This window comes from Pteropus alecto, unplaced genomic scaffold (assembly GCF_000325575.1).
Source record: "Pteropus alecto unplaced genomic scaffold, ASM32557v1 scaffold7, whole genome shotgun sequence".
NCBI classification, from domain to species: Eukaryota; Metazoa; Chordata; class Mammalia; order Chiroptera; family Pteropodidae; genus Pteropus; species Pteropus alecto.
The window spans coordinates 11,157,341-11,167,181 of NW_006494614.1; the positions used below are offsets into that span (position 1 = coordinate 11,157,341).

At 36.1% G+C, this 9,841-nt stretch overlaps 1 protein-coding gene and 1 pseudogene across 2 annotated transcripts in view; one reads left to right on the forward strand and one right to left on the reverse strand.

The window, feature by feature from the left end:
• SMIM8 (small integral membrane protein 8) overlaps positions 1-5,216 on the reverse strand; it is an 8,353-nt gene extending 3,137 nt beyond the window's left edge. The window contains exon 1 of one of the 2 annotated variants that reach the window (XM_006926330.3): positions 5,135-5,216. The gene's annotated coding sequence lies outside the window, so the exon portion shown is untranslated. The remainder of the gene's footprint in view (positions 1-5,134) is intronic. The other variant, XM_015600552.2, reaches the window with a different exon arrangement.
• On the forward strand, positions 3,101-3,219 carry LOC112474865 (annotated as a pseudogene).
• Positions 5,217-9,841: the final 4,625 nt, after the last annotated feature.

Genomic DNA, 9,841 nt, shown 5'->3' on the forward strand with positions numbered 1-9,841 from the left:
GAAAGAAACCTTCCAAAGAAAGGCTGAAAGTAGGGATAACAAAACTGCGGGGGCGGGGGATGCTACAACCCTATCATGCAGTAAATGTTATGAAATAAGAGTCAAACGTTCACATTTAAACACTTATTGGGGCTTTGTTTATACAAGTACTGGTCTTTTATAGACTTTATAAAGCAATATTTTTGCAACTTTATTAGTTATAGAGAAGATTAACCGTTATTTTTCAAAAGTCTTTGTTATGGTGGTCACTAAATATTTATTTATAACCACTTAATTGGGTAAACACCTCGTCAGGAACATCTGCTTGAAGGGAAAAGATTCTCAACACTTTCTACATTTGCAAGGACTTCTGAAATGTTCACTGTTGGCTGTGCCAGCACTTGTTCCCCTTGGGTGTTATGGTTATCATTGTCGTCATTGTCATCATCATCACTTTCTGGTTCCATTTTGACATAAGTTAGCACTCTGGTGGCAATTTTAGGATTTCCGAACACTAGAAAATAGTTAAATTGCTCTCTCTAACCACGAAGACCTCAAAATCAAACTGGTTTGGGAGATGAGTGACAACAGTAGCAACTGAGTATCAGACTAGTTCAAATACGACGTTTGGTTTGCAGTCTTCTAGGTAGATCTCAAGGTATTCCACAGGAATCATGCCTGTTTTCTGTCAACATTTTTACTACTGTGGATGGCTCTACAGACCACCAGTTCTCAGCAACCATGCCAATGGCTTGCTTAGCTTTATTTCTCAGTTTTCCTTTTATCAGCTAAATCTAGAAAGATCTATTTTGGCAGTGCACTTTACTGCACAAATTATACCCTAATAGGATGGCTACAGAATGGTTGTGCAGTTTAATGGGAAAAACTCAACACATGCATAGGAGAGTGCTGTGGGCAGAGCAACTATCAGCAAGAGGATATGGTTTTGCTCCTTTCATTCTGTTGCCAACCTTTCTCAGCCTTCATTAAACAAATCTCTCATCCTTTGGGCATGTGTATGGGCTTAATAATCACAGGGGAGTAAAGGAACATTTATGAAGCCCTGAGAATTAACTGACTTGCCAATGAGAAGTGGTATCATATTTTCCATCCAGGATGCATTACATCAGAATAGAGCAATCATCAGCCTCTGTTTACCTCCTTTGTGAAATCCTCCCAGGGCACGAAGTGTATGAAGCAACTTGTAAAATGCTGTTTTTATCAGCATTTAAAACATCATTTAAGCTGCAACTAGTAATTTTTTTTTTTAATTTCTTCTGCATGCAAGTTATTAATTTTCTATACTGGAACAGTGCTTTTTCACTATAGACAATGTCTGAAAAACATCTTAACATGCCAGAAATGTGATCAGCCAGTACATTTGCTTTAAACTCATCAGGCCCAAGGTTGGCAAAAAATCCAGTGCTTTTTGTGGAACAAGTGGTCCACTTACATGCTCATTTCTAGCACAAACTTCTTGATACCAGACAAAAATAGCTTTAAAACATACTTTACATTCACTTCTGTTTTAAGTCCCAGAGTCCCTTTAACTTGCACTTCAATTTTGGCTCTATCTTTTCAAAAACATCAACAGTGTAGACTGTAACTAGTCTCTCTCTCAACAGTGATGCTCAATTCCTGTTATTTCTTCTTTCTTGTGGCTACAATCTATTGCTTCTAATGCCTTCATTTTCTTCTATGAAAACTGCTGGCATGTCATCTTTCCCCCACTTAGCCATGAGAGTAGGATAAATTGTATGTACGAATGTATGCAGAATTTAGGTAACAAATGTTAGTCACCAGATGGCTTAGGCTAGGTGCCAATGATTTTTCTCCTTATACACAAACGTATTTGACTGTAATGTGGGGAAAAAGAAAAGTCAAAAAGATGTAATCATTAAAGTGAAGGAAGTATTACAGTCTGTAAATAGGCCATGCCTATAAAAAAAATGTGAAGCAGGAAATAGTTAACACAATAGCCACATTGTTACGACTGAATCATAGCCTCAGAGTATTCCACTAATTGAAACTGGAGCATTAGATAAAAATACTAGGAAGGCCTGAAGAAGCACATATACAAAGATAAAATTCATGCTCATCAGAAACTGACAAAAACAGCATTTTCCTTTAATTATTGAGAAACAGCTGCACATAATTAAAACAAAGCTATCTAGTCGAATATGGTTTAAAATTGTTTACTGGGAGGAAAAACAAAGTAATGAGGGAGGGACGTATAGCCAGCATATATCGTAGAGCACAGAAGGGTCCTCCAACCACAGTTACCACATCCACTTTGTGTCAATAATGTGTCAAGAACTGAGATTAACTCAAGCCTCATCTGAAGTCCAAAATTATATATATGTATACATAATTATGTTTATAAACAATACATGTACATATACATGTGTCTGTATATATAGAGACTAGTTACAGCCAACAGAAATTTCACTATTTTAAAATTAAAGGGATGCAGTCATGCTGAATGTCATGAAATTCCACTTACATCTATAAAAACTATGTATGAAGAGTGTTCTAATGAATTGTAATGACTTGATTTTAATTGTAAAACTCTTTGGTCTCCTCTTTTCCTTAGTAAAACCTACATATCTGGTATAATAAATCAAGGAAATAATCAAGGAAGTAGTTATTATACTACCTCCAGATATCCACATCCACCTTAATAATGCATTGTACATGTTAAACTTTACCAGCAATGACAATTAGAGTACCTAGGCTGAAACCACTGCAAATGTTCATTGAAAGGACATTTACAAATTAAGGAATTACCTACAACACTGTGTTTTTAAAAGATTTAATATATCACAATTTTCCTTGTTTATGACTTTCATTCTTTTATAAGACAGCTCAATTTTATTGTTGCTTCTCTTTTTATGAGCCAGTCACTGAAGATGTTACAATAGTAGTCCCAAAATTGCATGAATTTGTATGTACCATCTACTGAATAAAGAAATTTTAACAAACTTCTATTCTTTAATAATAAATATTGATTACTGAGGCCAAGTAATATTTCTTTATTTTTCCATCACCCATTTCTTTTTCCCTTAACAACTTATGAAAATAAACTCTTGTTTATAACTTTTTTTTAAATAGAGAGAATTTTGTCTAAGGCCATGCTACCCTGAACAAGCCCAATCCTGTCTGATCTTGGAAGCTAAGCAGGGTCAGGCCTGGTTAGTACTTGGATGAGACACCACCTAGGAAGACCAGGTGCTATAGGTGAAAAAAATAAAATAAAAAAATAAGGGATTGTAAGCTGACAAGGTCCTTGCAATCTGTGAGGTCAACCAAGGGTTGCCGTGCCTAAAAAATAATAAAATAAAATAAAATAAAATAAATAAAATAATAAAATAAAATAAAATAAATAGAATTTTTCATATCTGCCTATAAAAAAGATCTAAACTAAGCTGCATTTAATTCATATGTCCCTTGCTGGTAGAAAAGTTCTTTACCTTTTTCTTCAGCCCATCCTTTTGCGAAGGAAATATGTAATGGGAAAAGGAGCAGAGATAAATTGTGCCTCTGCACAATTCCCTGAGAATCATACACCTCAAAGTGTAATGGTGCCCCCTTGGAATTAATAACGCACAAGGTGCGAGGCTGTATTAAGATGGTCAAAGATAAAATCAGGACTGGTCATCTTTGAATGATTTTCCCTCCTTTAGTAAATTCTTGCTTAAAGGAATGAATCAAATATATTTGGCAACTGACAATAAACAATTCACTGGCATAAAATTGGCATGACTATCTATATTAATTACACTGTATGTGAAAATTAGACCAAGAAATAAAGAATATTAGGTGCTTTGGGGAAAATTTAATCTTGATATCCATTTTTTGAAATGAGCATCTCAACAGAAGATAAATCAAAATTATCAGAATCATAAAATGTTAGTGAGAAGGAATCTTAGCCATAAGCAAAATCTTTCTTTTAAAACAGGGAATTATAAGACGGACAAAATATTTTAATCAGATATAAATTATTTTAATTTCACATACCATACTATCTTAATATTTAAGAAAATAACTTGAAGTCTGGAGCAGAACACAAAGTTAATATGGGAAAGAATAGAAGAACGTTGTCCTGTGGGTATCTAGCTTATCCTCAAATTCCAACTGTGCTAATTATAAGCTGTATGTCTTTAGTAAGTGGCAACCTCTCTGGGCCTCAGTTTCCACCTTTATAAAACGGGTAATATTTTTTGCATAGAATTATCGTGCGGATTAAATAACATTTTTTATAGGATACAACAAATATTCAATAAATGGTAACTATTGTCATCCTCATCATCTACTCTAATCCCCTTTTCTAGACAAATAGAAACAGACCCAAAGAGGCTGTGTCTTTGCCAATGGAAGAATGAGATAATCCAGGTCTCTCAATTTCCAGTCCATTCTTATTCCACCACTTCACTCTGCCTTACTCTTGAATTGATGACTCTGCATTTATAAGTTATTAAAAGATTTGGAAACAAAGTTGTAATCACCTAAACGTTTTTTAAAAAATGTTATGTGTATTGGTTTTAATGTAAAAAACAGTATTTGAAAAGTATCTTTCCGTCTATTTAATTTACTATACCTGAAGAAAGGAGAAAGGTCTTGACAACGGCTCTTGCATACAATCTGAGAACTGTAAGGAATTATTTGGGGCCACGCCCCTGCCCATACTATGGTACCAACACTACCGCTGACTAGTACTCAAAGAAAAATGCATTCTAAGCCTCCAGAAAAAGAAGCTGCATTCAAATGAGTTCCTGACCTTGTGGTGCAGGGGGGAACGCATGGCTGTTAATAGCTACAAAAAGAGGCATGGCAGTTGAAAATTACAAACCCATTTTCCCTAACTAGGAGAGTTTGGCGACCTTCTAAACCCACCAGAGTGCGGGACTCCTGGAACAAGAGGTCCGGCAGTGGGCCCTGTAGGGGCAGAGATCTCCGAGACTTGGCTCAGGGAGCCCTCGGAGTGGCGAGGATTCGGGGTGCTGGACAGAACGCCGTGGAGTCCTACGCACCCGGGAGTGAACCCTCAGGGCAGCTGGGACCGCTAAGGCCTCCGGGACGAGCGCAAGGTGGGTCAACCACCCTGTCCCCGCCACCCACCACCCTGTCCCCGCCACCGGGACCCTCCGCCACTCACCTGCCGTCGGGTCGCCTTGTCCCCTCGCCCCGGACGCTCCGCCTCGTCTCCGACTGCGGGAGAGAGCGGCCCGACTCGCGGGCTACAGCTTTCCGCCGCGGCGACCTCTACAGCCCGGAGGCTGCAACGCAGGAAAGTGGGGCTTCGGAGACGCCCTTCCAGTACCTCTCAGGTTCCTGCGCCCGCCCCGGGGGATTGGCTGGCTGGCGTTTGCAGGGTTTTTGTTTGTTTGTTTTCTTAATTTACCTTTTCAGCTTCTCGGGTTCAATTAACCTTCTATTTTCTTGCGTGTGTGTTTTAGATACATAAAAGGAGATATTACCTAGAAATATATCAATTTGTTTAATGTAAGGGGAAAGATTTCTGATTTGGGAAAGAAGGCTTAAATCTGGTCTCCTATCCCCATTTTAGGGGCACAGGCATTCAAATGTACAGTTAATACTCTGTCATTCTATTAGTGCCTTGAGATGCTAAGACACAAACTATGTGAGTAGCTATGGTTGTGATAAGAATAGGTATGTGAAACTAATGAAAAAAATAAAAATAAAGACGAAAAAAGAATAGATATGTGACACTAATAAATAAATAAAACATAGAAATGAATTTCGGTTTGCACATACTTCCATGATGTTGAAGTTTGTTGGAATAAAAGTTATATTAAAACAAACAGAATAGCAGGTGCCCAGATCTCGGCATGGATTTATGTAGCTTTGGCAAATGGATTTTGAATCTAAAAGCTGTTCTCTCAAGCCAAATTAACTTTATATTTGACTTGAGGTTTAATTTTTTTTAAGTTCGTGGATGGACATCTGGTATTACTAGAGGATCCTCTGACAAAAAAGTTAGACTTTAAAAAGCTGTGAGATGAAAAGGTGTTCAACGTTACTAATCGTCAGGGAAATGTATATCAAAACCTCAATGATACCCACCTCACACCGGGTAGAATGGCTAGAATCAAAAAGACAGTCTTTTGCAAAGTAAAAGTTTTGAATTTTGATGAAGGCCAAATTATCCATTTTTCTTTATTTTTTGGCTTGTGCTTTTGGTATCATTTCTAAGAACTCGTCTGTGCCTAGTTTATGAAGAATTTCTTCTATGTTCTAAAAGCTTTATAGTAACATGTTTTACATTTAATTCCATAATCCATTTAGAGTCAACTTTTGGATAAAAAACAAGGTTTAAGTTGAAAAAAAAATTTCGTTTTGCTGTTCATTCATATGCTTGTTTTTCATTTGGGCATCCTCTTTTGCAAAAATATCTGTTCTTTTGCTTGTTTTTATTTTGGGTTTTCTAACTTGTTCTTACTGATTTGCATGAGCCCTGTAAAGATACTGGATATGAGTCTCTTTCCAAATGTATTGCAAATATCTTCCGCCAAACTTTGATAGTCTTTTCACTCTCTGAACAGTATCTTAAGGAATAGTTCTTAATTTTAATGAAATTTAATTATCAATTCCTTGAAAATTGAAATTCACTTTACTAACCCTTATGATTAGTATCTTTTGTATCATGTTTAAGAAATCTTTTTCTACTTCAAGGTCGTAAAAATATTCTCCTTTGCTATCTTCTAGAATCCAAGAATCTTTATTGTTTGCTCTTTCTTTTTTAGATCTATAATCTTTCAGAGCTATATTTTATGTACTGTGTGAAGAAGGAATTAAAAATCATTTTTTTCCATATGGATTTCCAATTGACCAGTTCTGTTTATTGAAAAAAAACTATCTTTTCCCCCATTGCACTGCAGTTATCACCACTGTAAAAAATTAAGGACTGTGGGTCTGTCTGGACTTTCGGGAATTGGCTTATCTAACTGTGGGAGTTGGTAAAGCAGGCTCTGTAAGGCTGTCATCTCCTTGTCTGATGTCAGAGCTTGAAGTCCAGGGCAGGCAATCAGGAAGGGAATCATGAAGCAGGCTGCAACTCACAATCCCAAGTTGGAAATCTACAAGGAGGGACTGAAACTTTTGCTCTTGTTACCTCTGACCTTGGTAACGGGTATCCTGCAGAAGCCCTCAGTTGTAAGAGCTAAACACACACCTAGGAGTCAAAGAAGTTGAAGGAGGATCCTAGAGAACGTAGAGTGCAGATCCAGCGGCTGCTTCACAGCAACAACGTGCATCTGCTACAGTAGCTCTTGCTTCCCTTTTACCTTCCCAATCTCCCAATTACCTCCCTTGTTGCCCACCCTAACCAAGAACATACAAGAAAGGGAATTCTAGGAAATGTAGTTCAACCTAAACAAATGGATACCTTACAAAGCCAACACAAAGTTATTTATAATGTCTTTGTCTTTCCTTTGAGGAGAGGGAAATGTGTTTTTTATAAGATTGTTTTCACTGGGTATAGAATTTTGTTTTCACTTCTTTCAGCGCTTTCGTAAGTCATTGGATTATTTTCTAGAGTCGGTTGTTAGTGTTAATTGATCGCAATCAATCTCATTTTGTTCTTTGAAAGTAATGCATCTTTTTTTCTGTTTGCTCTTATAGTCTTTGTCTTTGAGTTTCAGTAGTCTTACTATGATCTAAATATGTTTTTCCTTGTATTTAATCCTCCTTGAGATTCATAAAGCTTCTCAATTTGTCTTGATAACTTTCATATGATATAGGAGATTCTCGGCTAATATTAAATATTATTTCTCATATTTTCTCACCTCTCCTTCTTAGGATATTCATATGTTAAAACTTTTCTCTGTATTCCAAATGTCTTTTTTTAAAAAATTTTTTTGTATTTTTCATCCCGTTTCTGTGTTTCAATCTAAGTATTTTCTACTGACTTGTTTTCCAGATTGCTAAATGGCTTTTTGGCTAATGTAAGATAAAAAAGACAGAAAACTTAATTGTCTGCATATTATTCTGTTGCCTCTTCATATGACAATAACTTTGTTAAATTTTCTCTGGAGAATGAATAAAATAATCCAATCACTTCTCTCGCGTAGTTGTTCAATTTTTTTTATTATTAATAACTTAGAATACTTTTCTGATTATTTCCTGGTAATAGCATATAAATCAGAGATTATTGTCAATTTGGAGAAAGCCTCCATTAAGTTTCTTTTTATTTAGAGGAATTTTTCAAACTAAAATCTGCCTTGATATATTTCAAATCTCATTTCTCCTCCATAACTCATATCCTTTCTATGCTGGGTTTCTTTGGACACATTAAAATTGCAATGAGACCTCAAACTCCGCACTTTTTGTTATGGCAATAGGTGAGTGAGTCTTTATGTTTCATATTATTAATCTCCAGGTTACATTGACAAATTTACAGAGGTTATATACAAAACTGGATTTTGTTGTCAGTAATTACATTTCCACCTAAAATTGGACTATTAAAGCAATATTCCTTTGGGGGTGGGCATGCACATAATTAAGAACTTTATTTGGCAAAAGTTAGTGGAGAATAAATTTGTTGCTTTTTCTTCAATTTCTGCATTAATATCTACACACACACACACACACGCACAAAGTCATTCATGTTATTATTTTTAAAGCAAGGCAAATTCAAAGAAGAAGGGGAGAAAGATAAAAAGCTAGGCTTATCTGTTACACAAGTGTAATGACTGTTATATTGTATATCCTGTGAAAATATCAGTTGGATCTAAATGTTTTCCGATACTGTGTACTTGTTTTTGAGTAAAGAAGATGCGCAAAATGTTAATGAGTCAAATATAGTCTTTTATTTGTTGAGTTGACAACAAAAATTAACTAGAGCTAGAGGCACATGCATCTATCAGCTTTGAGCCTTGTCAAACCCTGAAAGGTTTGAGAAAGTGGAGGCTAACCTGAAATAGATAATGTTTCTTTTTCTTAGGAAAACAATATCTCAAACATTTCTTAGATATGGAAAATCCTTAGAAAATATTTGAAGCTTTAAGCGCAAATATTGAAAATACAAGCCTTTTCAATGACCTGGGAGGAGACGTGGTATGTGGATGGGGCCCAGAGCTATGGCTCTGCTGACAGCCAGCTGTGGTGTAGGGCTCTGTCACAACACCGGGTCCTGTAAGGGCTGATTCAAACAGGGGTTAAGGGTAAATGGGGTAAAGAGGGTCATATATACAGTAACAGAAGGAAAATAGACTTTGGGTGGTGAGTACACAATGGTATACAATTATAAAGTTATAATGTTGTACATATGAAATTTATATGATATCATTAACAATGTTACCTCAATTTAATTTTTAAAAGAGTGGTCAAAATCAAAGGACAATGCTTACATTTTCATTTGAAAAATGTGGAAAACTCATTTTTAGATGTAGAAATGGTGCTACAATATGAACTTTCATACACTCCTCTGATATTCTGTACCCAGGAAGCCTTTTTCCTCAGTCCTTTTCTGCATCAGAAGATGGATGAATCACCTGTGGCACCAGAATAAGCAGCAGCACTTCAAGGCACAGAGCCTTTCAATTCATTCTTACCAAAACATGAAACCTCAGAAGCACTCGATATTACAAACATAAGTCATTATTAAGTAATATGTATTGTATTTCTGGAGTTGTTTTAGATGCTACAAATCTCCTACCAGCTCCTGGTATAATTGAGAATTACTGTTAGAAGGAGACAGGGACTTCTTTTTTCATGTAAGTATCTTGTGTTCACAAATTGTACTGAAAAGCAATTGTTCTGAGATGTGGAAGCAAGTTGTTCCCATATGTGCTTTCCTGCCCAGCACAAAAGGTAATTCTTTGTTTCTTTGTTTTTCAAGTTG